Raw genomic sequence first — 27,151 nt, 5'->3', positions numbered from 1 at the left:
ATGGCCCATCCCTTCCCTCCAGCGAGTTGACGGCACCACACAGCTTGGCTTTGTCAGCAGACTTGCTGAGGGTGCACTCGATCCCCCTGTCCGTGTCGCCAACAAACAGGTGATCATCTATTGCACTATATTATTATATTATAATACACTGTAGTATTGTAACCTTTATACTATTGAATTAATTATTGTAATATGTGTGAGTTAAAAAGTAATTCAGTCGTGAGACTCACAAAGCCCCTGCTGTCGGGAAGGTGTCCCTGAAGTTCAGCAATTTATCTTGGCGCTGACTTGCTGTGCCGAGAGCGCAGGAAGGCTCGGTACCACGAGGCTGCTTGCTGGCAGCTGGGAAAATCCGTTGGCTCCAGGCAGTGTCCTGCCAGCTGTGGGCTGCATGCGGGAGGGGGCCTGAAATGCACTTTGTGTAGTAATTCAAGTTCTAGGTGTGGAGATCTTTTTTTTCAAGCAAGCAAGCGTTGGAGTTCTTTGCTATTTGGGAATTTATGTTGAGGAATTTCTTACCCTCTAGAGCTTTTGTGTGCTGATGGAGAAAATGATGTGATGCATGCTTAAGCAGCATACTAAACCCACGCATCTTAAGCACAGACTTCCCACGTAAACAATTTTCTAAAAAAGCAATTGGATACAATTTTACATGAGTGGAGTAAAGCCACTTTATCTGGAGTTATTTGTTGTTTTCAGGAAGAAGGTAACTGCACAGAACAGAAGTTGCGTGTTTGTTTCCATCAGAGTGTCTTTTCAGTCTCTTAAAAACTTGCGATACAGGTCCTGCTTCTAAGTAGGTAATTTAAGTTGGATGCTGTGGTTACAACAGTAACTTCTAGTTCACTATTTAAAAGAAAAAAATCAATCCATTGCATACTTTTTTTTTAGTAGAGCAGCAGTGAAATGAAGGGAATAACATATTTTTTGCCTCAGAGTATTTTATATATGAGTGCGTTTTAGTCACCGGAACACTGAGGACGAGAGCTGAAGCAAAAGCTGCAGAACAAGTCTGTGACGAAAATGAGGGCTTGGAGGTCCACTGAAGCTGTGGACCTCGACAGAGTCATTACATCGCTACAACTCGATCTGTTTTGTTTGACAACCTTATAACAAAGTAAGTGGGGTTTTTTTCATCATCTTGCAAAAGTACTAAAATGAGCCTTATTAGCAAGCCTTTGTGCTATGGCATACTATTGGCTAGGGACTTTCTCCTTCTTTGCACGGCAGAAGAAGGTGCTGTTCCTGGCAGCCAGAGCTAAGTGTATTCGGTGGTCAGGCTGAGGTGTTTCTACGTGCCCTCACGTAAACATTGTGTCCTAGCGATTGCTGCTAGGCCGCAGGTGCCCTCTGTTGTAGTGGTCCACCGCTGTTACAGCACTTGGAACTTTCTGGATGTTGTTAGCAACAACTGCTAGTGTACAACTGCTGTGGATCAGGAAGGGAGGGTCTCCTCCTCCTCCTCTGCCCATATGTCTGGTAACTGTTGTTAATATCTTGATCTATATAAGGTGGGAGCCTTTTTACTTCCTAGGCAATCTGTTTACCCCAATTTTTTTAGAAATAGGTGCTTGTGGCTGTTTTAGACTTCCAGATGTGTGAGTGTGTGTGGGAGTGAGTGTGTGTTCTTTGGAAGATGCTTTCTGAGTAAAGGATTTGGGCCCAGTTTATGTTTAAATTGGTCACTGGTGTCTGTTTTGGGCGTTGCCAGGTGCAGAGACATCTTCATAGTAGAGCATCTTGCTGTCCTTTTGAATGACAGGCACTTCATTTTTTAAGCATCTTCATAGCCTACTTTCAGAGTGTTTTCTTTAGATCTGAATTCCATTTTTTAAATTTTTGTATTTTTCTGATGAAACCAGGATTACCCCTAGTACTTTGTGTATCATCTCTGAAATGCCTGTCTGATTTTTGGTTTGGGTTGGGTGGTTTTTTGTTTTTTGTGTTTTGTTTTGTTTTTTTTTTTTGTCTGCTGGGAATTGTGTTTTCCTGGGTTCTGCCACACTCTTGGATTATTAACCTGTGAATGATTGATAGAGATGCTTTGGTTTTGTGTCTGGAGAAGTATTTAGCTACCATGTGTCCTATTTTAGAGCAGAAATTCTTGTGCTGAAATCTTGGGTGCCAGAATGATGTTCCTATTTTCTCCTCTTGTACTTTAATTGAATCTCTTTTGTGTATGGAGTGCCTTGGTAATGTTACTATAGAGGCACCAAATATGCCCGTGTTAGGCTTTCTGCACACTTGTGACTGATCTTTCTTGTTTGTTCTCATTAGAAAAACCTCAATATTTACTCCCAAGGAGAGGAGGAAATCCAAACAGGTGACAGAGAAATAGGTGAGAAGCAAGATGACATTGTAGGTTAGTTCTGGTTTAGATTTTCTTTACCACGCTCTAGCCAAAAGCCTTGTCTTAAACAATTGAGATGAGCTGAACTACTGGGTGTTTTTCACCTATTGAAAAATTCTGTATTGCTGTCGAGGTGACAAGCCATAGTCACGGACTCTAGGGCTGTAGTGTAGTGAGCTCAGAACAGGCATTCAGAGGGGAAAAAAAATTGGATGCTTTTCCAAAATGCTTACAAGATAAAAGGCAACGGATGGCTGTGGACAGGTGGGAATAGAAAGCAATGGACGGTGTTACTCAGAATAAGAAAGACTGATCTTGGTACATCAGGAGCAGGACAGTTTTCCTGGTGTTGAGCAGCACAACGAGAGCGTTTTGCAGAAGTTAGGTGGGCTGTCAAGGGTGTATGGAAAGCTCCTCCTGAGCGTGAAGGTCACCAGGGGAGAAGATAGCGGCGTTCCTTTTTCTGTTTAGCAGCAGTGGGTGGAAGCTGCCGTCCGGGCTGTTAGGAGCTGCCATCCTGGTACTCGTGGAAATACCATGAGGAATAAGGTTAAATCATAAGAGGGCATCTTAACTTGATGTTTGAAGTGAGGGGGGGAAACTTTGTTTTAAGGAGTGCAATAGTTGTGATGAAGGCAGTCAGTGCAATGAGCCTTGCAGGAGTTTTCTGGATGGAAAAGAAGGGGGTGAGACTGTACTTAAGGGCAGAAGAGGATGTGGCAGTAGTGGAGCCGATCAGTGTTAGATTTTTGTGAGAGATCTCTGCGCACACGCAAGAAAGCTCTGAGAGACAGTGGCAGGAGGGGGAGCCCAAACAGTGCCCTGCTGGGCTACTGCCAGGCCCATCCCAGGGCCATCAGCCCATCCCAGTCCTCGATGCACGAGCCCAGGGGGGCGCAGTGAGAGGCAGGGACCCAAGTCGAGGAGGAGCAGCTGCCTTGTCTGGGCCCCTCCCAGGGCTGCCCCAGGAGAGCCGTCAGCCCCGGTGTGCAGCTGTGAAACCGTGTGGATGAGTCCTTGGGAGCAGCTCTCCTATCACCTTTTGGACTAAGGGGTTACTGCCCAGGGGTGGGACGTACTGTGGGAGGCAGGGGAAGAGCAGTTTGCACAGGACTTATTATGGGATCTTTAGGGCAGGAAGCAAAGGCGGGACAAGGGAGGGGTTGAGGTAATTTGGGGAGGAACAAGAGTGGGACGAGACGGGCAGGGAGATAAAAAGGGCTGGTGACACTTCGGGCACGTAGGCATCCGAGTAGTGCATTTTAATTTCATTTGCTACAGTACTTCAAACCCGTTTAATGTTATGTCACTGCTCAGTAGTTCCGTCAGAAGGCGGCGAGGCGGAAGGTGGTGGTGAAGACGCTCGGAAGCCCTGCTCCTTTCGACAGAGAAAAACCGTTGAGCGCTGTCAAGCTCCAATGGCAAGTACGTTACATGCACAGCTCCTCTTCAAGCTAACTTCTTGCATAGGAGTGAGATTTTTTTGGAATGAGAATATATAGACACACTCAACTTCTCCTGACACTTCTTACCTTTACTCTGCAAGTAAATGTTCTGAAATGCGTGTATCCTGTGCACGTTACCTTTCTTTGCCGTTTGGCACCCTTGCTGTTGATTTGGGGTCAAACAATGACCTACGTATCCCTCAAAGAACAGTAATTAAACATACTTGATAATCTTACTCCTGTGTTTTTCAGTTCTTAAAAAGCAGGGGTGTGTGTTTTCACTTCTACTGTGCATTGATTTTAAAAAAAAATCCCCTTCCCCAAATCACTTGACACTTCTGCAATTAGAGATGGGTGAAACACGTTCCGTTTTCTGCCTCCTTCGCTATCCTGCTTTGTTTGTAGCAGTGTTGTAAATTCATTGCAAACCGAACCAAACCAATGTAAGATGTGTTTTTTGGGCCAGTCTTCACCTGACAGGTGTTCCTTTAGAAACAGTCAGTCACGAGGGTCTTCTGGAAGAAATAACAGGTTGGTGTCTAGTTCTTCTGTAGAATAGTGATAGTTCTTCTTTTTCAACAGTGCTGTCAGTCACATCACTGAATAAAGCTTTTGAGGGTTTCTATACTGGTGGTAACTGCAGGTTAATAGTAGGATGTTTGCTGTTGTCTGAGGGTATAAAGACAAGGAATGTTTGGGGAGGGGAGGCTATACTTTTTATTAGCCATTAGATTTTTTTAGAAGGCAGCTTTACTGCCTTTTCACTGATGCTACCTTAGCAGTGATAAGGTGGTTAGGGAGGTTGTGGCTGAGATGGTGGAAGTGAGATTTTTTTTTTTTTATTCTGGAACTGAAACCAAAATATCTGTCTGAAAATCGTAGACTATTGAATCTTGAGGGATACAGATTATTTTCTTAAAATTGAAAGTAATTTTGTTAGAGGGAGAACCTGTATGGTGGTTTTTATTTTATTTTTTTTTTAAATCACCCAAATACTGATTCTGGTTTCTTTCTGGAATCAGTTAATGTTTCTGTATGAAACTAACATTAAACAAGAAAAATGCTAAATGAGATTATAAATTGCAGTAGTAATGACAACAGGATTTTGGATCCTGTAGCCAGTTAGAGCAGGGAGAATGGGGTCTCTTTCTAGAGAGGAGGAAGCGTTTTGTTTTGCATCCTTGAAAGCAGAAGGCAGGGTTTTTGAAGCCCAATTTTTAAATAAGTTAAAGTTTCTGTTTCCCAGAGTGGATGCGTAATGCCAAGTGAAACTCTCTGTGTGTGAGAGAAAGAGATTGGACACAGTGAACTGGTTAAACATTTTACCTTCCTAAGAAAAACTAAATTTTGCTGTCACAAGGAAAACCACGTAATGTAACTTGACATCGCATTCATAAGAGTGCAGTGATCAGGCAACTTAATAGATCTCAAAGTAAATTCTGAGACTGAATTCACTTAGGTTTTGATATGACTTAGGGCGTACCTCAGTTTTGTTGCTTGCTTGTTTCTGTGTCTGCAGACAGACAGGCAGCCCACCAGAGTGATTCCGCATCCTCCTCTGGTGACAAAGAGCAGCATGAGAGGTGTGGGAAGCGCAGCTGTAACAGATTTAAGGAAGTTAATGAAATTGGAGAATTTGGGAGGTGTTTGCATCTGCCTAACTGAAGTGTTATCCTCTTCAAGTTGTACACTTTTTAAACGGTGGCAATATCTGATTGCATCTGTTGGTACTGACAGCTGTAACTGGACTCTCTAGAATTTTTTTTTTAATTGATTTTTAATAAGCAATTTGTTTTCTAGGCAGGAATGGGGTGAGGAACACTTATGTCATGTTTTAATTACTGTGCTTTGCAGAGGTTTATTCAGGAAGAAAACCACCATAGCAGAAAATGTTTATATGAATAGAGGAAGTGACCGAGGTTTTGTTACATAACAGATGCTCTCGAAAAACTATTTTAAGGACAACCTAACAGATGAGTTTTCAGCCTGATGTCTTTCAGACATGTGTCTTCTGGCACGTATATCCCAAAGTCCTCATCAAGTAGGAGCAGTGGTGGGTAGCCTTTCTAATGTTAATCTGCACAGAAGTAAGTAACCCCTTGGGCTGTAACTTTCTGAGTGTAAAATCTCTGAAAGATGTCAGTGTGTTTTGGGAGGTTCTTCCATCACACAAGTCAAGGTCAGTTCATGGTCTCCACGTACAGAATACCTGTTTCTTGCATTCATGCTGGTGCGAATATTCGTACGTGCAAAGAGTTGTGAGAATAATTAACAGATCAATGTCTGGAGTGACCATTTTCCTTTATTTGCTCACGGATATTAAATGTAAACCCATTTAAATGAATATTTAACTATTTACGAAGTTTATGGAGATCCGTAAGGCTTTCTGCATTCACTTGCCATCCTCCTAAAAGCAAAAACCTTCTAGCTGCATCCTGAGTTAGAAAGTGCCTTTCTCTTTCTCCTGCATTCAAACCAGGTGTCTTCCAGTAAATTGGGGGAAAGACGAATTAAAGGGAATTCCCAGGGATCGAATGAGAATTGGAGCAAGTCTGTCTGATGGTGATCCAATGCAAATAGATTGTTCGGTGAGTATTTTTAGTTCATTGTCTCAGGGAGATGCTTCCAGTGTTTGTAAAAGCTTTCAGTAAGGTGCTGTCTACAACCACCTTGGTTTACAGTTTTCTCTCGAGCAATTTGAAAACCACCCAGAAGGTTCCCTTTGTGCTGACGTGTGATTTCTGACGGAACCTCATTTGAGGGCGCAGCTTTCCTTAGCATGCAGAAATGTGTTCTGTTGACTTTCTCTTTAGGTGCGATTTGATGGTGTGGGTGGTCTTTCTGACCACATTGCAGCTTTAAGAGAGATGGTTGTTTATCCGTTGCTTTACCTGGAATTCCTTGAGAGATTGAAAGTTCAAACGCCAAGGTAACAGGTTGTTTAAAACTATAATTCACTTGTTTTCTGGAGCATATTTGACTGAGGTATCAATATATTCCCATGCTTCAGAATTTTCAGCAGCACTGATAGAGTTTTTTAGCAGTAGCAAAAAGTGATTGATTGAAAACGGATTGAATCCAGAATATGTGTGGGTTCAAAGATTGAGTGTGTGGTAAGAATACACTTCAAAGGTGTCTTGCCTTTTTAAAAGGTGGGGTTGTGATGTTTTTCTTTGAGTTCTATGTACAAGGCAACTTGATTAGTTCATAAGCAGGAAGGGATTACCTACTGGTAGTCGCCTGTCGTTTGTTGCTTGGAAGTCCACTTGTCTCTTCCACTGACTCTTTTCTTTTTTTTTTTTTTTTTTCAAGGGCCCAGGTACCCATTTTACAATTGATAGGACTTGCAACTAGACCCTTGCAGTGGGTGTTTGTGCTTGGGCTAAAATAAGAATGTGTCAGCTTCTGACACGGCTAAATTAGGTCTGTGTTATGAGATGAAATCATTAGAGATTTAATTGTTAGTTTTACATACTCTTGGTCAGCAAAACTTGATTGTGGATATTGAAATAGGACTTCAAGTTCTTTCAGTAACTTAAAACTACTACAAAAATAAAATCTTTCAGTGTTTTGCTTCTTTATTCATTGGAATTCTCTTTGAAAGAGCGGTGTGGTTGTTAGTTTTAGGTTTTTTTTTTTTTTGATGAAGAGTATGATTATCTGGAAATGCCGAATACCCTCCCAGCTTTAGACTTCCTCCTCATTTGTAATCAGCATTGGATGGTCTGGGAGACCAAATCCAGTAACTTAAAGCTTTCTGAAGGAGAATGAAATGCTTTACTATCAAATCTTGCTTCTTGTGAAAACAAGAATGAATATGCAGTGCATCACTGAAAAATAAACTGGTGATTCATGTTAGAGCCTGGTCTCATGCTTCACTGAAGCTTGTTCTTGTTTGTCTCCCCCATGCTGTAACCACCCCTGTTGGTTTGTCAGCAGTTTTGGTAGTGTCCTTCTGGGACACTATGACTTTTTTCTCAAGGTTTTGTACGTCTGTGTTATCCTCTTTATTCATTTTGTTTGCTGCGTTGTTGAATTGTGTAGGAACACAAAACTTCCATCTGTTTTGTCTTTCCTCACACTTCAGCTGTTGCTGCTGTTGTAGAGAAGAAGTCTTTTGCTTAGGAGAGAAGAGTTGTGCGGTTTTTTCTTACTTACACTTGCTAACGAATGTAGCCAAGGTGACAGGAGAAGAGCCGTTTTTATGAGGAAAGGTACTGACTGCCTGAGTAAATGGGTGGGTGAGTCTGAACTCACGAATAAAGCTTCGTTTATTATTTGATCAGGTAAGGTTGAAATGTGCCATGTGTTCTGTCCGAGTTGTAACTGTAATTTTCTGTGGTCAGTATTTTTAAGAACAGTTCACGCCTTTTGGTGTTTTGTCAGTTCCTTCCACTGAAATGGGATTGTCAGGGTTTCCTTTTCCAGTGGGTTTTTTGGGGGGCTTGAAATCTTGACGTGTGCTGGGAAAGATTAATAAAACAAAACAAGAAAACCTTGCAAAGCAAACCCACACCCTCTGCCACCAAAAAACCCCCCAAGACAGAAGCCCAAAACCCCCTCCCAAATAACAGCCACAAAAAGGGTTTCAAGAGGCAAGAGAGATGGTGGCTTTAGATCAGAGGGAAGGAGATGCGGGCGAAAAGCACGGTCATTTAAATTCATAACAGAAGCTTGCTTCCAGAACCTGTAGTTGAATTAAGTCCCGGCTCTGTTCTCAGGGGCTGCTGAAGAGCTGTAAAAACTACTGGTATGATTTGTTTCCTGTCACCCAGTCTCAGGGGGTTGACAGAGGCCGCTGTCTTCTGTTACTTGTGCCACTTACTCCATTCATTCAGTTAGTAGAGATCCCTGATGCTGGTCTGAAAAATCTAGTTCCTGTGACCTTCCAACCATAATGTTTTTCATCCATTTTCCCTTTAAAATAGTGCTGGTTTGCTTCTGTCAATAACCCCGTGTTCTCATTGCAGGCCTACCAGATGTGACCTTCAATTATTTTCTTTAATGAGATAGATGCTCTTGCTCCTGTGTGGTGCAGCAAGCAAGACCAAATTCACAGGTAGTGCATTTTTTTGGTACCTGCATAGAAGCTGCTTGATCTTTGTGAAAAGAAGATCACAACCTATTTAACTTTGTGACACATTCATTTATCTGGAAAACTAGTAATTCAATGCTACTAAATTTCTGGTGATTTTTAAATAATTGAAAACAATTTACTAAGCTTGACATCAGCACAAGGCTTGTGTTACCCTATCTATTTTTGTTATGTCTTCAAATGAGTCACTAATCAGTTAAAAAAATCAATTAAAAGCTTGTCCTTTTGGAGTGATCATTGGAGAAGATCTTGTAGAAGGTAACAACATTTACTAAACCAGCGAATGAAAATGATATTTTCCTGTTAGCTCTATTGTGTCAACACTTCTGGCACTCATGGATGGCTTGGCCAGCAGAAGAGAGCTTGTGGTGATCGGAGCCACCAACAGACCCGATGCCATCGATCCTGCTTTACAAAGACCAGACGCTTTGATCGAGAGCTCTTCAGCTTGCCAAATACTGAAGTGAGAACTTCAGCTCAGTCTTAATGCTAATGTGGCAGAGTCCATCTTTATAATAAAACCATGTAACGATGCAGTATCACGGGGCAGTGAAAGTCAGAACCAGTACTGTACAACGTGGACAGAAGAGGGATATTGGAGAGACTGTCTTGCGCTCTGGAGGTCTGATCTGGTCCTGAATGGTTATGATGAAGATGACTTCAGCAAAGTTGTAGAATTTCTTTTGGTTTCGCTGTGACCAGCCAAGAAAATGGGATGCTTCTAGTCAAGGAAGTGTTTAAGAAAGATTGAATTATGCATTAGTTATAAATTGCTGCTCTCTCATCTTTGAAAGAATGGACACAAGCATTCCATTTTTGATAACAAAAACGTTTATCAAGGTGCGGGAGTGAATGAAAATGTTTCATTCCCAAAGCGGTTCATGCTGGCTTGCTTATTTAATCCACTTAGGCACTTTCAGCCTGAAGCATTCTTGCTCTCGCTTCTTGGTTTCAGCAGCAGGAGAGGGGGTGCCGTGGAACAGTTCAAATACGTTATTCCCTACTGTGGAAGAAATGCAGAAATCTGCCACAATTAACCGGTGTACCAGGAAACACTTCAGTGAAAGTCTTGCTCATTGGTGATGAGGATGGGCAACATTTGACATTGTCTGGATCAGTGACAGGAGTTTGAGTCAGAATTATTATTCCTTATTACAAGTGAGCAATTTGAAAGGTCGTGCTAGGACTCTTTTCCCTGAATGAACCGGCAGAAAAGCAAACTTGGTGAACTAATGAGACTGTCACCATGAAGTTTTGCTAAATTTCAGAGAATTTTCTTTGGTGAAAAGTCTCTTGTTTGCAAATAAGTTTTTTGGGGGTTTTTTTGTTGGTTTTTTTTTTTTTTTACTACCAGTTCTTCCTCAGGATCAGTAGGTCTCATACTTGTGGAAACTTGCTTTTTATGGAAGCTCTAAACACATTTGATTTCCTGGGGGTCTGCAGGGAAGAGTTTAATGGAGCAAGTTGAGAATGATTAAATGTCCTGCTTGAAAAAGCTGAGAGCATATTAACTGAGCTTTCAAATTCTTAAAAGTTTAGCGGAGAAGAGTGTTGTTTATATTATTGTGAGGGTCTTTATGGTTTTGTTTTGTGTTTTTGAGGTTTTCTTAAGAGAAAACTTAGGACAAACTGAAAGGCAACTGTTCTGTTTCCAGTCCAGAAAGGAGATTTTAAAGATTCACATGCAAGGCTGGGACCCTAAGCCATCAGATGTGTTTCTTGAAGAGCTAGCTGAAAAATGTGTTGGTAAGTTTGAAACCCAAGTGAGTTACTGTGTGTGACTGAGTCCCAAGGAATCTGGGCTTGTGCCAGGCGGTACCCCCAGCTCCTGTGCCGTGCCGCAGAGTGAGGCGGTGAGGCAGCTGGCACGTCTGGGGAGCAAAGTCAGATGCTTCTTGGCTTTTGATTTTGTTTTTCTCCATCAGAATGTAGAATGGGTTTTGGGCATCTTTCTTGGGAGCAAAGTTTTGACTGTGAGGCTGCTTCACAAGTGCAGGATATCAAGCTGCGAGCCACTCCTCCGCAGTGCAGTCACTACATTCTCTCTTAAGCAGTTAATTTCGGGCTGTACACAAAGTCTTTTAGTGTTGCAGTTTAGAAACCGTGACCTTGACTTCTGTGTTGCCTGAGACTGACCTAACATTTGCTTCTTGTTTTGTTTATTAGGATACTGTGGCGCTGACATTAAATCCTTGCGTGCCAAAACTGCCCTCTGTGCTTTGCGCCGCTGTTGTCCTCCCATATATGAAAGTCACGAGAAGCTGCAGTTAGATGTCACTTCTATTAAAATAAGAGCAGAGGATTTTGTCATGGCTGTGCAGAAGATTGTTCCAGCTTCACAGAGGGCTGTGACTTCACCTGGGCGACTGCTACCCCCTATTTGCAAACCACTGCATGAAAACACACTAGCAGAAATTCTGCGAGCCTTGCAGAAAGTATTTCCCCAGGCAGAGGTTGCACTGAAGAAGAACCAACAGCAAGGTACAAGAACATCGACTTCTTTAAAATTCTGCCAGGGCAAAAGTTCTGGCTTGTGCAATCAACACAGGCAAACCTCTTGGCTGTAACGGCAGTAGAATGTTGTAATATGCACGTGCACAGCGCTGCCTGGGAGCTGCGAGCGACTCGCCCTTTGGAGTGGAGCGCTGTGCGTTCTCCGCTAGAGCACCCTGTTTTTGACAGTAGCTAACATGGTCTTTGTAATTTGTAGAGACAGATCTAAAGTTTAATGTATGAGGCGCCTCTTTCAAAATCAATGTTTAAATGGGGAGACAAGGGTGTTTTTACCTGAATGCTGCTTATTCCTGTTGGAAGAATGTCAGGACCACAAGACAAGTGGTTTAAGCTAGATACTGGTTTAGATGTCATGACTTTTAACCATAGTCTCTGGGTTGAAACGTTTGTGGATCCCACTGTACACTTGCACATGAGATCAGAATGTTTTAGGAGTGGATGCTTCAGGGCTTGGCTTGCACAGCATATGTAAGCTCGTGACTGCATCAACCCTGATCAGATTTAGTCTGTCAGTTGGCGTGAGCAAATAAATGTATAAGGTCACTCTGCTCCTGATTAATGGAAATCTGTGACTAGTTAGTTATGATGCTAATTCCTGGAGAATGTTGCACCAGCGTTGCGCCCAGTAGAGCTGGGAGATGTATTTGCATTGGTAAAACAGAGACAAAACCTCATCAACAAAAGAAAAGCAGAGAGGCTCGGGGACTTGTAATTGCATCCCCTCCCTGCTGCCCCCTTTCCCTTCTCTCCTCTTTCACCGGCCTTCAAGGAGCTTTATTGAGCAGGTGTGTTGGTCTCTGTAGTCTGACTCCCTAGTCTGAGACATGGCATCCGCTTACTTGCCCCACGTCCAGTGGGGGAACCTGCTCCAGGAGCCACAGAAGTTGTTCCTAATTGTCTTTATTCTAAGGAAAGGACCTCCAGGTTTTCACCGACAGAGGGATAGTAGCTTATGCAAATCATGGGATATAGGACAGCTTTGTAGAGACTCGTGCGGTCTCCTTAGATCTGTGGTAGAAGGAACTCGTCAGAAAACAGCTTTTAGCACGTGCCCTCCAATACAGGTGGTTTCCAGCACTGATTTAGAACTAGCTCTGTTAATGGGAGAGCAAGGTCTGGACTATTCAGGAAGGTTAACAAACTGGTCTTGTCTTTCAGACAGTTTAAGAGATGATGTGATGGACAGCCATGAGGAGGCGCCATCTGCCTTTGAAGGAGAGCCGACTCGTAATACACCTGCTAGAGAAAAGGAAAACCTCCTGAATTTCAGCAGGTAAACGTTTATCCCCTTTATGTTTCCATTTTGAAGATGGCTGGGTCTGTAAACAGTTGTGGTGCGAGGGGTGGTAGATGGAGGAGCCAAGAGCTGTTGGGGAGGGTGGGTGATCAGTATTTGCAAGAAGTAAGCGTGAAGATCCAGCTGGGTACTGATGTTCTAATGGACGGAGTACACTGTCATGACCGATCAAACTGACCAGCCCAGCCCTCTTTTCCCAAGTCAGTGGTCCACAGACTATTAGAACATGTTGGCTTAACCCTTGGTATTCCTTGAAAGACTCCAGACCAGAGAAGTGTGCTGTCTGTCCTTTTAGCTAAAAACCCCCTATGGATTGGTGTAGCCATCTTTTGACCTTCTGCCTTCCCAGATTGTGAAACCAGCAGGAAATCGTGTAGCAGAAACAATACTGAGAAATGGTTTGTTGAACCACTGTGAGAAAACGTCAATGATGTCTGCATTTTCTACCTTTTGCCTACTGAGTTTATGTTAAACTTTTGACATTTTACTGTGGAAGTTGCATAAGCCAAGATCTGACAAAACAGATTCCTGTCGTCACTGTGGGTCAGTTATTTGTCTCACTGTCTGTCACTGTGCTGTCCAGAAAATCTTTGGACTTGCTGAGCTTGGTTAGGTCTCTAGGGTCATTGACTTCATCCAGTAAAGGTGCCAAAAGTATTGGGGTGGAAGAAGCAAATGCTGTTCACAAATGTGTTTTGTGCGAGTAAAGCAAGATGACGGGGAAATTAATGCACAATTCAAAGTGAAACAGTTAGAGTGACTGAATAAATGTAAATCTTCTACGTCTTCAGTATACCCCTTGAAACCAATCCAATTGTGTACTTCAGATAACAGCTACTGTGTTTCAGTGCCCGTGTTAATTTTTGTCTAAAAATGGTCTTCTGTCCCTTCCTTCCCACCATCTCCAGTAGCTATGGCCAAATTTGAGCTAAACTTGACCAATGTAGAGATCTCACGGTTATTTAAACTCAAGACCTGCTGAGAACTGGTGTGTAGGGGCAGTGAAGAGGTCCAGATTGCTGGGTGCTGGAAGAGAGTTGTTTTCCCCCATAGCAGGTTACTGACCAGTTATCATGTGTGTATTGAGCTGGACAGTCCCCCTGTGGGATTGAAGAGCTGGTACTTAACCTCGCCCAGCGAAGAGCAGACGTGCTGCGGGTTGGCAGCTTTTCTTAGGGCACGTATGGTACCAGTTGGTAACAAAATGGGCTGTGATGGTCTTCCCGATCACAGACCGGCTTATTATTTGCTTGAAGATGGAGAGTATTTGCCAAAAGCAAAACATGTGTAGGAAAACACACTGTAACATCTGTGTGCCTATTCATCACTTCCTTTCCAAACTTACCTCCTCTTTACTGTTCTAGAAATGCTTATGATCAGCCGACATCTTGCAGGCCACGGTTCTTATTAGTCGGAGAGCCAGGATATGGGCACACTTCTCATCTGGCACCTGCAGTAATACACACCCTGGAAAAGTTTCCAATTTACACACTAGACCTCCCCACTTTGTTTAGTAGCATCAGGTCTCCGGAAGAAACGTGTGCACAGGTATGTGTTTCCTCTTTAATCTCCTAAAACGCGCAAACTGTATGTAAAGGAGTAAAGTCAGCAAACTTCATTGTTAATGGAGTTGGCCTGGCTTGAATGTATATGTTGTTTTTGTCTGAAAATCCACTTTTCTTCTAGATCAAATGACACTGACTAAGGATGTTGTACATGCTCGTATTTTCCATTTCAAATGAAACAGTGAGGATGTTGTTAGCAGCTGGGGAGGATGGGAGGTGCTGCCAATAAACCTCTCTTTATGGCAAGAAATCCTGCCGGACTCGGTGGGATCCAGAAGGTTGTTTTCATTGCTGCTTAAGACTCTGTGCTCCCAGCAGATGGCTCTGGGTCAGCCTGACTGTGTGCCGTGAACTTTCTGGAGCCACCTTACATATTTGTAAAGCAACCGAGGTTTTAGGGAAAAGAAGTGTTTCTTTTTTATACATATACAGCTGCCCTGCTGCAGTATATGCAGTAAAAGCACTAAAATTCATGGAACGCTTACACTGGTACTATGGTGTGGGGTTTTTAACTAGGGAGTTAGCAGATTTAGTGCTGCTTTCCTCTTTACTTGTAGGCAGGAAATGCATTTCATTTTTTGCCATCGTTGTATTAAAATACTCTGACCTTTAGTAGCAGTGTTTCAGAGCTTTACAAGGAAATGATAAGATCTGTCTTTAAAAAATTGATTTAAAAATTCTTAAAATTGTTTCTACTCTTGTCCAGCAAATATCACGCAGTGGATTTCAAGAATGACTCAGATGTTTTTCATGAGATTTTGTGACCTAATGCATAAAAGGAAAAAAATCCTCCAGACCCTTGAATTTCCTGTAAGTTTCTGCAAGTTGTCAATACTGGATCGAGCATTTCTATTTATCTCCTGAAGGTCAGAGTTTACTTTTAATGTGATGATACCTCTTAGTTCCTGACAGATTATTTCCATGAATCAGATGGAAGCAGGGTTAATTGAGGCTAGGCGGCTGTATACAAATGGCTGAGAAATTCCACCCTTCCACTCTTCAGCATATGTCAAATATGAATTTCCCACAATACCAAATTCAGTATTCAGTTATGCATAACTTTTCAAGGTTATCTTACTTATTTATTTGGTGGGTAGAAATGATGAATGATGGGACAAACCTTGTATTTCTCATTCCTCTCTTTGTTCGGGTAAACCACTAGGCCCAGATTTCTCAGAGTAAATGATGATGTTGATCACTTTGAGCTCCAAGCAGGCAAAGAGACACACTTTGCAGGGTCCCCCGCTGCTCTCGGCGTAAATCTGCTTGCTCTGAAAAAGCCAAATAAATAATCCCATCTTTAAATTGAGCTCCTTAAAAAGACGCAATGAAAACTCCCAGTTCTTGCAAGTGTTGATTCCACAAACTCAGTCTCAGGGCTCTGTAGGCCCTAATAGCTCTTAATGACCCTGATTAGCCTCACTTGGAGCCTCCACCCACACCCCTGCCCAGGAGCCCAGTTTCAGGTCAGCCCTGGGCACATCCCGCCCCCCTGCACCAGGCACACTGTAGCTGTGCCTGTCTCGCTTTGCTGCTGGCCCTGTCTCCTGGATGGACCTTAAATTTGTATTGCAGCCTTGCTTCGGGATCTGTCTCTTCCTGCCCTGGATGGACAGAGTTTTTGTCTGGAGAATTCTCCTCGATGAAACATTTGCTTTGAGAAGTGTGATTTGGAAATGCAGATTTTATTTTGATTCTGTGATCTACAGGCTCAATAAGGATTCAGGTACTTTGTATACCTCAGAGCATACAGGATGAGAAACTGCTTTGAAACTACAATGTACAAGCAAATGTGAAGTCACATATATGTGCTGGGTTTAGGAATGGTATTAGAATAGGCAGGTCAGAAAACACTCTTACAGAAGAATTGCGATGCTTGAAAACTATTAAGTTATTTTTGAGATAGATATGAGAAAAAAAGGTGCTAAATAGTAAAGGAAGCTCAGTAAAGCACACTTGCGTATTGTAATCTGGCATGTAATTTTGCTGTGAGGCAGAGGTTCCTCCCAAATCAGTTCCAAAGTCTGCATAACAAAGAGAGAAATTTTACAAAAATACGCCACTACGTGTCTCAATGAATGAATCAAATAGCTGGCCAAGGGCAGGGAACAGAGGCTCAGATGCCCATGCTGTTAGTGTTGAAATGTAAAGGTCACAGAAATTGATGTAGGCCCCGTCACAGTTGTATTTCCAATAATCTTTGGGTTCTCATATGTCAAGTTTGGGAATGGTATTTAAGGAAAAAGTTTTTGGATTTTTGACTTGGCTGTTGCTCTAGCGGGTGGCTGTGCTTAACTTGCACGCTTCCTTGCTTTCTCGCTGTGAATTGACTGTTACTGAAAAGCAGGATCAAGGAACTCATTGCCCCCAATTTGATGCAGATAAGCAGACACTTCTTTGTGGACAGCCAGGTGTGCGAGTGAGTGCTCTCACCAACAATGCACACCAAGCACTAAGACCATACATCGTACATAGTATTTATTCATATGTATTAAGTATTCATACATAAACATACTATTTCCAAGAAATCCTCAACATACTCTCCTCCTATTTCCGTTTCTGTGCAGTAGAACACAGAAATGTCTAGAAATGGGTCTGGTGTGTAATAGGGGTCGGTGGCATATGAGTTGGTGGTCACGATCTCCCCCTGCCAGAATTACCTTTTGCCTAGTTTCACTGTTTCTTGGCATGGGCCTACAAGTTGTTACAGTCGATTTTCCCTAGTGTTCATTAATTCTAAATTCTGACACCTCTATACATTCCTTAAAATACATTTTAGGTAATAAACTACTTCTGTTTAGACATCTGTATGACTACTTTAAAATTATCTTTAATCTCAAACCTAATTATCTAAGCTCCTGATTGTACCTAGTAGGTGATTATTGACCACTTCTTCAGCCTTGGTACAGGGCTGTAGAGGGGATTCCATAGTAGCATTGGTTGCTGGGTAAATGTGCAATGTGCAAAGGTAAACATTTGCCTTACATTAAAATCATTCTTGTATTTTCATTTTTCTAGAAGTTTCACTATTAAATCCTCAAGTAACTTAATAACAAGTCAGTAACATTTCCCCCCCCTTTGAAATTGTTGAAAACTATTCCAGTACTTTCATATTATGTAGTACTCTGTATCTTAGTATCTGTTTCACTATATGCTGGTGGTGCACTATATACTGGTGGAATGGTTGGAACCTCTCATGACCGTACGATTAAATGCAATTTTGCTGGTAAATTGTTTCTTTAGACAGGCATAGAGCAGCATTATCATCAGAAAGACAATTAGTAACAGAGACAAAGTTTTAATCAAGGATTGTAGCTAAGAGCTCAATTTCCATCCTAATCTGCTAAAAATCTTACCTAACCAATCTTCTGACATGTCTTCTCATATCTTTTCAGTTTCTTTCTTAATTTTTCCCAACAGATCCGGATCATGCTCTACATCCTGGGTGACATTCGGAATATGAATGCAGCAAGGATCCAGTTTATCCTTGAGATATCCACACACTCCATGCTCTTTAAGTAGAAGCGTGTCTAGAGCCGTTCTGTTTTGGAGTGTCATCCTAGAAGTTGCCTGCAACTGTATGTTGAATTCCTTGAATCCTTTCTTTGTGACATTTGCTACCTTTTCTACTTGTCCTGTTAACTGATATAGCCATTCTCTATTTCTGTATGAGGCTGTGGGATTCAAAAGGGATTCAAGGGCCCAGCCAATTCTTACTCCTGTTGATGGTTCATTCCATGTGTCATCTGTTTCTGATCTCTTGGTCCGCTGTAATTTTACATTTTCTAAAGATCCTTTAAATGGAGACTTTTCCCAAATTGGGCACGATGTTGGCATGCCTAACATAATTTGTTTCACCTTTCTGTCTAATGGCAAATGAGTTGTTCAGGTTCCATCGCTTAATGCCCAAACCAAATGTCCTGGACTCTGAATAGTAGGTTTTCTGCATCTAAACAAGGTTCCCTTCCTGGGTGTAAATGTGCTGGTTAAATTGAGACTATTTTTTAGACCTGGACAAAACCAGCCAAATTTTAAAGCAGCCGCCAAAGGAGGGATTCTTTGAATTATTAAATCTGCATTGCTGCAGTCATACACGTTTTCTTTCACATTTCCACCATGACACTATTTTGTGCTCTTTCTCTCTCAGTGAAGTTCCTTTATCGTCTACTGAGGGTGGGACTGCGAACACTTTTCCATCCCAAGTGAAACACCAAGGAGTTCTAGCTACATACTGAAACGGAGAGAATATGGACATGGACCATACAGAGCCCTGCCGTTCTTCCTTTTGTGTAACTCGACCAGTTTTGTTACACTTCCATTCCATGATGCTTCTGCTCACATTGTTTTTGATCTGTTCATCATAGGAACGCCATCCTACCTGGGGATTTGGACCCCCAGGAAGAAGAATCCGAGCTATGGCAGCATGTCGGGATCCAGTTATAAAATCATAGTTCAATAGTTTTTTACGATCTGTTTCTTTGCCTGGCGTCTTCCACTGTTTTCTGATAACCTTTACTTACTTGTTCATACCACTCAACAGCAGGTTTCTGTTTGCAGTAAGTCTTGTTTTTATGTTCCAGGTTGGTCAGATTCATGGTTAAGATTCCCCATGGAACAAATTCACCTACTGCTCTTGGTATTGGTAAACAAGCAGTAATCCATGGGACATGCTGCAAATTGGCAAATCCCTTAATCAGTCATAACATCAGATTTTCTCTGGGTATTTCTTTAGGGATGCTGATCAGCTGCTATGTTTCTATTTGTCTTTTGTTCCTAATCAACAAATCAACCCATGATCCCACCAGCACTAGCTTCCAAGCTAATATAAGAACAACTGTCACAAACTGGTATGAGAAATTAGACCTGTTTCAGAGTCAATTTTAAAGTCTCTGGATCTCTGTTAATAGTCTTCCATGGAGTAGGTGCCTTCTTCACCTGCATATAATGTATCCAAGCATCTCATTCTGCAATCTGGATAGCTGTAAAGGTGGTTAACAGTATCTGGAAAGGTCCCTTCCAGCGTTTTTGCAGAGGTTTGGAAGTACGCGTCTTCACATGGACTTAATCTCCTGGTTGAAAGTCATGCACTGGATTCCCCAAAGATAGGGTTCTGTTGCACACTACTGCGCTTCAAATCACAGTCACGGCTTTCCCCGAGGAAGGCAAATATCTATACACATCTTGTTTCCCTTTCACGTGCATATTTGGATTTGGTTCTGGGGACTCATGGTTTCCCATATAATAATTCATAAGGACTGACTGAGGTACCAGTCTTTGGTTGTACTCTGATTCGCAGTAATGCCAATGGAAGTGCTTGAGGCCACTTTAAATTAGTTTCCTGATAGATTTTGCTGATTTGTCTTTTTAGAGTCTGATTCATTCTTTCCACTTCTCCACTGGCTTGTGGCCTCCATGGGGTATGTGAATCCCAAGGGATTCCTAAAATGTTGCAAACAACACTTTGTATACTTCAGCAACAAAGTGTGGACCTCTGTCAGGAAATTCCAATAGGGCCTCCAGATCTCGGAATTATTTCCTGTAGTAACCGCTTTACTACTTCCTTTGCTTGTGTGAAACAACAGGGAAAAGCTTCTGGCCATACTGTAAAGGTATCGACCCCCACCAGAATGTATCAGTACCCATTTTGTCTAGGTAGCTCTGAAAAATCTACCTGCCAGTAATCTCCAGGTTCTGTTCCAGATTTCAGTCTGCCCATTTGGACCCTTTTCTTGATCTCTGGATTATTTTTCAAACATACTTCACATTTTGCAGTTAACATTTTAACTGATACGACTTGCCTTTGTAAATGGGTTACTAAGGCTTCCACACCCCAGTGACATTCTTGGTGTTTTATCTGAATTATTTTTCTCGTTAAAAGAGATGGAACCACCACTTGTCTCTTAGGGGTTACCCACCATCCAGCTAAATTTTTCTTAACATTCAGCAATTTTCTAAATTTCTCATCCTCCTCTGACTATTCGTTTTTTTCCCTGGGAAGGGTTACTGGTTTAGTTGGAATTAATGCCATCTGTAGTGCTTGCTCCTTTGCTACTTTTCTTGCCATTCTGCCAGCCAAATCCTTTCCAGCAGTTTCCTTTGTATTTCCAATTGGATGTGCTTTACAGTGCATGATTGATTGCTACGTGATCTGGTTTTTGACTTGCTTGCAGTAATTGTAAAATTTCATTTTGATGCTTAATATTTGATTCCTGAGAGGACAATAATCCTCTCTTTCCCCAAAGCTCTGTGAACATGTATTGCCCCAAAAGCATACTTTGAATCTGTCCAAATATTTACTTTCTTCTTTTCACTCAATTCTAGGGCTCAAATCAAAGCATTAAGTTCTGCTTTCTGAGCTGATGTGGTACTAGCCAATGCTCTTGCTTCTGTAACTGGGGTATCTGTTGTTAGCGCACGTCCAGCGTATCGGACTCCTTGCTCCATGAAGCTACTGCCATCTGTGTACAGTTCCCAGTCAGGATTTTCTAGCAGCATATCCTTCAAATCTTCTCGACTGGAATAAACATGTTCAGTGGTAGTTAAGCAGTCATGCTCCAGCTGTCCTTCTTCCTGTGTGGAACTGAAAAGCACTGCAGAATATACCAGGTTAGTTGTTTTTAAAATCACATCATCATGTTCAGTCAAAACCACCTGGTACTTTATCATTCTGCTCAGGGATAGCCAATGTCCTTCCTTTTGTTCTAAACCAGTTACTACCATGTGTGGGACAGACACTGTTACTGTTTTTCCCAAAGTCAAATTCTGGGCTTCTTGTATAAATAAGCATCACTGTTGCAGCAACTGCTTGAAGGCAGTTAGGCCATCCTTTAGTTACTGTGTCCAGCTGTTTGGAAAAATACCCAACTGGTTGCTTCCAGCTTCCCATCCTCTGAGTCAGCACACCTAGTGCAAGGCGTTGTCTTTCACAAACAAACCCCTGAATAACTTTGGTTAAATCCGGAAGTCCTTAGGCAGGTGCAGACAGTAAAGCACGTTTTAACTCTCTAAAAGCCCTTTGTTGTGTTGGGCCGCATACAAAAGGAGAGTTCTTTTGGGCCTCACATAGCAGTTTAGCTATTAGACCGTAATTCATTATCCAAAGGTGACACCACCCAGTCATTCCTAAAAAGGCTCTCAGTTCATGAACATTTTTCGGCTTGGGTATGCCACAGATAGCTTCTTCACAGTCTGTACCTAATTGCCATTGTCCTTTTGAAATCTCCAAGCCCAAATGTATCAGAGACTGACACGCTATTTGGGCTTTCTTCCTGGACACCCTGTCCCCATTCAGTCCCAGAAAATTCAGGTCAGTAGTTACTGTATACAGGTAAATCTGTCTTCTGCAGCAACTGGTATATCATCCACTATTGTAAATGTCCAGGTTTCAACCTATCCTGTTCCCATGTTTCAAGCTCCTTCACCAGCTGATTTCCAAAGATTGTCGGGCTATTTTTAAATCCTTGGGGTAGGCTTGTCCATGTCAACTGCATCTTTCACCCAGTTTGTGCATTTTCCCACTCAGAAGCAAACGATTTTCTGATATCCTTCTCCAGCGGCATACAAAAGAAAACATCTTTCAAATCAGGCACTGTAAACCACTGATGAGTCTCCTTTAATGCTCTCAACAACGTACAAGGATTTGCTACTACAGGATAAATGTCCTTAACTATCTGATTCACTGCTCTCAAGTCCTGCACTAGCCTATATTCACCCGAAGGTTTTCTGACCGGTAAAATGGGAGTGTTATATTCAGATTCACATTCCTCAAGAATTTTATATTCCAAAAACTTGTCAATTAATTTCTTCAGTACCTGTCTAACTTCGGGTTTGATTGGACATTGTTTAATCTTTACTGGTTGGCAGCCTCCTTCAGCTGCCACCCCTTTGGCTGCCAGCACTGCCCCTCTGTCCCCCTGTGCCGCCTCTTTGGCTGCAGGCACCGCCCCATTGGCCCGCCGCGCTGCCTGTTTGGTCTCAGGCGCTGCGCGATTGGCCCATGGCGACCGCGGCGACCATTTGGCCCGCCCCTTTGGCCGCGGGTGCCGCCCCTTTGGCCCCTGGCGCCTACTCTTTGGCCATTGGCGGCTCAGTCTCTGCCCGGGCCACGCCCACTTGCTTAGTCTCCGCCTAGACCCCGCCCCCTCCCAGCTGTCAACGCACCTGTCCCGCAGGCCACGCCCCCTCCGCTCGCGGCCCCGCCCCGCGAGGCGGCGGTTGCTCGCGCCGCTGGCAGTTGGGCGGTAACGGCTCGAGCGAGCGGCCGCTGGAGGCGGCGGCGGCGCCGGGCGCTGCGCCTGGAGCTGCGGCGGCTGGAGCGGCGCTGCCGCCGTGAGGGGAAAGCGGGGAAGGGCGAGGAGGAGAGGGGCGGCGGCAGCGGCTCTTTGGAGGAGGGCGGCCGAGGTGGCGGCCCCGTGCGCAAGGTACCGGTGAGGGGACAAAGCCCCTTTCCCCAGGCAGCCGGCGGCGGGCAGCCCGCCTGGAGGTCCGGAGCCTGTGGCCGGCCCTGCTGTGAGGTCTCTCCGCGCCAGAGGCTGAGCCGTGCGGTCGGGGCTGGGCAGCTCGGGTGTTGCCCCTCACCCCCAGCAGGGATGGGGACAGCCCCTGCCCCCGGCACTGCCAGAGCTGCTGGTGGCTTTTTGACACAGGGGCCGGTCCGTAGGTTCCTACACAGAAGCCCATTCCAGCCTGTCTGTCAGGCAGAGTTATTGATGTGGGATAAATGCAGGCTGGCTCGTGACCTGAGCTGCACCTTTGGGGAGTGGGGGGGCAGAAGCCGGCGAGGGGCTCTGTGCTCGGGGAGCTCCAGCCTCTCTGTGTGGCCGTGGGGAGAAGGGTCCTGGCTTGGTCACTACCCACGGCCGTGGGCATCATCCCCGAAGCAAGCAGGAGGGTTAATCTGGCACTGGCCAGCTTCCTGGGGCTTGGCGCGAAAGGTGGTGTGGAGCTCTCTGCAGAGCAGCCTCACGAGTGTGCCTTTGCTCGTGGGGCAGGTGCCTGTTACTCTTCCATCCCTGCTGCTGGCAGGGGGAGAGGGGACTTGCTTTCAGAGGCCCTCCTGGCCTCCTGTGTGTGAAAGTGTTGTGGGGTGAGGGCTCAAGTGCCCTGGCTTCCTCGTTGCTTTCGTGGGATTTCAGAAGCGGGTGTAGCGGTAGCTGGTGTTCCCACTGAGCTAAGCTTGGCCCTTCAAAGCTGGGTGTTTGATTCCTTGGCCTGAAAGTCACGAGTAGCCTGTTGTCCCCGGTCCTGTGTGTGTATCCTCTGAGTAGCAGCACCTGACTCCTGGTGTCTGTCTGACAGGTGTGTTTGCACCCAGGGGTTCAAAAGGGAGAAATTGAGCAGCACTCAGGTTACTGAAGAACCCCCGGTTGCTTTGAAAATGGTTGGACTGGGTGATACTCAAGGCTTTTTCCAAACTGGGTGATTCTGTGATTCCAAAAAGCATCACTTTTGGCTCAGATGTAGGAAATCTCAGATTCTTGGTTAAGATTCCCCATGGAACAGATTCACCTGCTGCTCCTGGTAGTGGTAAGGAAGCAGTAATCCGAGGGACATTCCGCAGATAAGCAAATGCCTTTTGGCCTGCGGCCCGGGCGCCGGCCCCGCGGCCGCCGGCCCCGCGGCCGCCCGCCCCGCGGCCGCCCGCCCCGCGGCCGCCCGCCCCGCGGCCGCCGGCCCCGCGGCCGGCGGCCCCGCGGCCGCCCGCCCCGCGGCGGCCCCGCGGCCGGCGGCCCCGCGGCCGCCCGCCCCGCGGCGGCCCGCCCCGCGGCCGCCCGCCCCGCGGCCGCCCGGGCGCCGGCCCATCCCAGCTGTCAACGCACCTGTCCCGCAGGCCACGCCCCCTCCGCTCGCGGCCACGCCCCGCGAGGCGGCGGTTGCTCGCGCCGCTGGCAGTTGGGCGGTAACGGCTCGAGCGAGCGGCCGCTGGAGGCGGCGGCGGCGCCGGGCGCTGCGCCTGGAGCTGCGGCGGCTGGAGCGGCGCTGCCACCGTGAGGGGAAAGCGGGGAAGGGCGAGGAGCAGGGCGGCGGCGGCAGCGGCTCTTTGGAGGAGGGCGGCCGAGGTGGCGGACCTGTGCGCGAGGTACCGGTGAGGGGACAGAGCCCCTTTCCCCAGGCAGCCGGCGGCGGGCAGCCCGCCTGGAGGTCCGGAGCCTGTGGCCGGCCCTGCTGTGAGGTCTCTCTGCGCCAGAGGCTGAGCCGTGCGGTCGGGGCTGGGCAGCTCGGGTGTTGCCCCTCACCCCCAGCAGGGATGGGGACAGCCCCTGCCCCCGGCACTGCCAGAGCTGCTGGCGGCTTTTTGACACAGGGGCCGGTCCGTAGGTTCCTACACAGAAGCCCATTCCAGCCTGTCTGTCAGGCAGAGTTATTGGTGTGGGATAAATGCAGTCTGGCTCGTGCCCTGAGCTGCAACTGCGGGGAGTGGGGGGGCAGAAGCCGGCCAGGGGCTCTGTGCTCGGGGAGCTCCAGCCTCTCTGTGTGGCCGTGGGGAGAAGGGTCCTGGCTTGGTCACTACCCACGGCCGTGGGCATCACCCCGAAGCAAGCAGGAGGGTTAATCTGGCACTGGCCAGCTTCCTGGGGCTTGGCGCGAAAGGTGGTGTGGAGCCCTCTTTGCAGAGCAGCCTCACCAGTGTGCCTTTGCTCGTGGGGCAGGTGCCTGTTGCTCTTCCATCCCTGCTGCTGGCAGGGGGAGAGGGGACTTGCTTTCAGAGACGCCCCCCTGGCCTCCTGTGTGTGAAAGTGTTGTGGGGTGAGGGCTCAAGTGCCCTGGCTTCCTTGTTGCTTTCGTGGGATTTCAGAAGCGGGTGTAGCGGTAGGTGGTGTTCCCACTGAGCTACGTTTGGTCCTTCAAAGCTGGGTGGTTGATTCCTTGGCCTGAAAGCCACGAGTAGCCTGTTGTCCCTGGTCCTGTGTGTGTATCCTCTGAGTAGCGGCACCTGACCCCTGGTGTCTTTCTGACAGGTGTGTTTGCACCAGAATGTTCAAAATGGAGGAATTTAGCAGCACTCAGGTTATTGTAGAATTTCGGTTGCTTTGAAAATGGTTGGACTGGGTGATCTTCAAGGTCTTTTCCAACCTAGATGATTCTGTGAAAATCATCACTTTTGGCTCAGAAGTGGGAATTGGTAAGAGAAGAATCCCTTGCACTCGATGCATTTCATCAGTATTCATCCCTGTTCTGAGATCAGCCTGTTGTCTGCAGAGAGAGGGATGATGTTACTGGTCGTTGGTGTCCATCTGGGTGCCTGGGAGATGGGTGGGGGACAGGAGGAAAGCACGGCCGGAGGTGGTTGGGTAGAAGCTCCCTGCAGGCTTGTGCAAGCGATGCAGAAGACCTGCCGTGTTTCCCCCAGCCCCTCGGGTTGTATTCTGTAAATGGGGATAGGAGTCTTGCCTTGCCTCACCCCTCTGCCTGTGCTCTGCAAAAAGGGTCTTGGCAGTGTATGGGCTGGAGCACCCCACTTTCCCCACACTCTGCGGGTCTGTGGTAGAGATGAGCTGTGTGTTCTGAGTCCAGAGCCGTCCCTCTGGTTTATAGGCAGCCTGTGTTCCACAGACAGGCGAGAGAGCCCTACACTACCTGTGTGCACCAAGTCTTTGCTCTGCAAAGAGGGAAGCCTCACCTCCCCCGTTTGTGTGCTTCTGTGGGCCTGATGTGCAGAGTCCCTCTTCACCCTCAGCCTGCCCGGGTTTCCCCTGGGGGTGGGTGGAGAAGCCCTGCCTTGCCTGGCCCATCTCTGCTCTGTAATCAGAACTCGTTCTGCGTCCTGACAGGGAAGTGGCGCGCGGTGCCCTCCACGTGTATTCTCCGTGCAGCCCTATTGTGGTCTGTATGGTGACAGGAAGGTGTTGCCCCGCCTCACCCTCCTGGTGTTTTCTGTTCTCTATACAACCAGTGTGCACTGTATAAGCAGTCCATAAAGCTCTGCCTTGGCAGTATGTAGCCTGTGACTAGACAGAGAAGATGTGTTTTGCCTGCGTACAGTCCATCTACAGATGGAACGTAGCCTATCCCCAGAGAGAAAAGCCTCACCATCTCTTTTCTATAGGCAGAGTATATCCTATTACAAGCTACATAACGTGGCTGGCTTTGCCTGTACAGGTGCCATCTTGAGGAAGCCAGTATGTATTCTGTCCAGTGACCGAAAAGCCTCCCCGTGTAGTTGGCGTGTCGTGCCGACGCAGATGGTAGATACTAAATGCAGAGATAGGTGAGGTGCGGCTTTTCTAGGGGTGTCTCTGTTTAGCCCCTATATTGGCTCTGCAGACAGCAAAGCCTCTGCTCACCTTGCCTGTGTACGTTCCGCAGATGGGTAGGCTGTGTGCTTTATGGGCTGAAGAGCCTTCCTCTCCTCTCTGCGCACGTGCTGCGCACAGAGTGTGTTCTGTAGAGGCAAACGCGATCCTGTTTTCAGCCCTGTCGGTGGTTTGTGGCTCGTATTGCTTCTGTGTACGGACAGAAGAGTGCTGCCGTACGGGTCTGTCTTCTTGAGAAAGAGGCTGTCCTCTGTAAGCAGAGACGACCTGCCTCGCCTGTTTGTGTCTACTCTGCGTACGGAATGGCTGTAGCCTGTGCGCAGACGGTCCCTGTGCTCTGTCCAGCCAGAAAAGCAATGCCTTGCCTCTCGCTCTGTGTACGCCTGCGTGTAAAGTGTGTGTATGGACGGGCACGTGTCCCGAGTACAGCCAGGATACACTGCACCCACAGAAAGGAATGCCCTTCCTGCCACGGCCTTGAGAGTGTCTGTGTTCCATGCAGAGATTGTATCTATTGAGCCGCAAGGCAGAGAAGCGTAGCGTCCCCCCAGCCGTCTGTCTGCTTTCTGTAGTGTGCGTGCCATGTGCAAAGCGTGTGTGTGTTCTGTGTGCAGAGTGCATCCACAGATAG

The 27,151-nt window shown here is 45.8% G+C and overlaps 1 pseudogene; it reads left to right on the top strand.

Annotated features, from left to right (window-relative positions):
• The first annotated feature begins 3,648 nt into the window (after window positions 1–3,648).
• Window positions 3,649–27,151, top strand: part of LOC141958009 (ATPase family AAA domain-containing protein 2-like) — a 128,354-nt pseudogene continuing 104,851 nt past the window's right edge.

The sequence above is a fragment of the Athene noctua genome, chromosome 1 (genome assembly GCF_965140245.1).
Source record: "Athene noctua chromosome 1, bAthNoc1.hap1.1, whole genome shotgun sequence".
NCBI lineage: Eukaryota > Metazoa > Chordata > Aves > Strigiformes > Strigidae > Athene > Athene noctua.
This window is presented reverse-complemented; position numbering and strand designations above follow the sequence as displayed.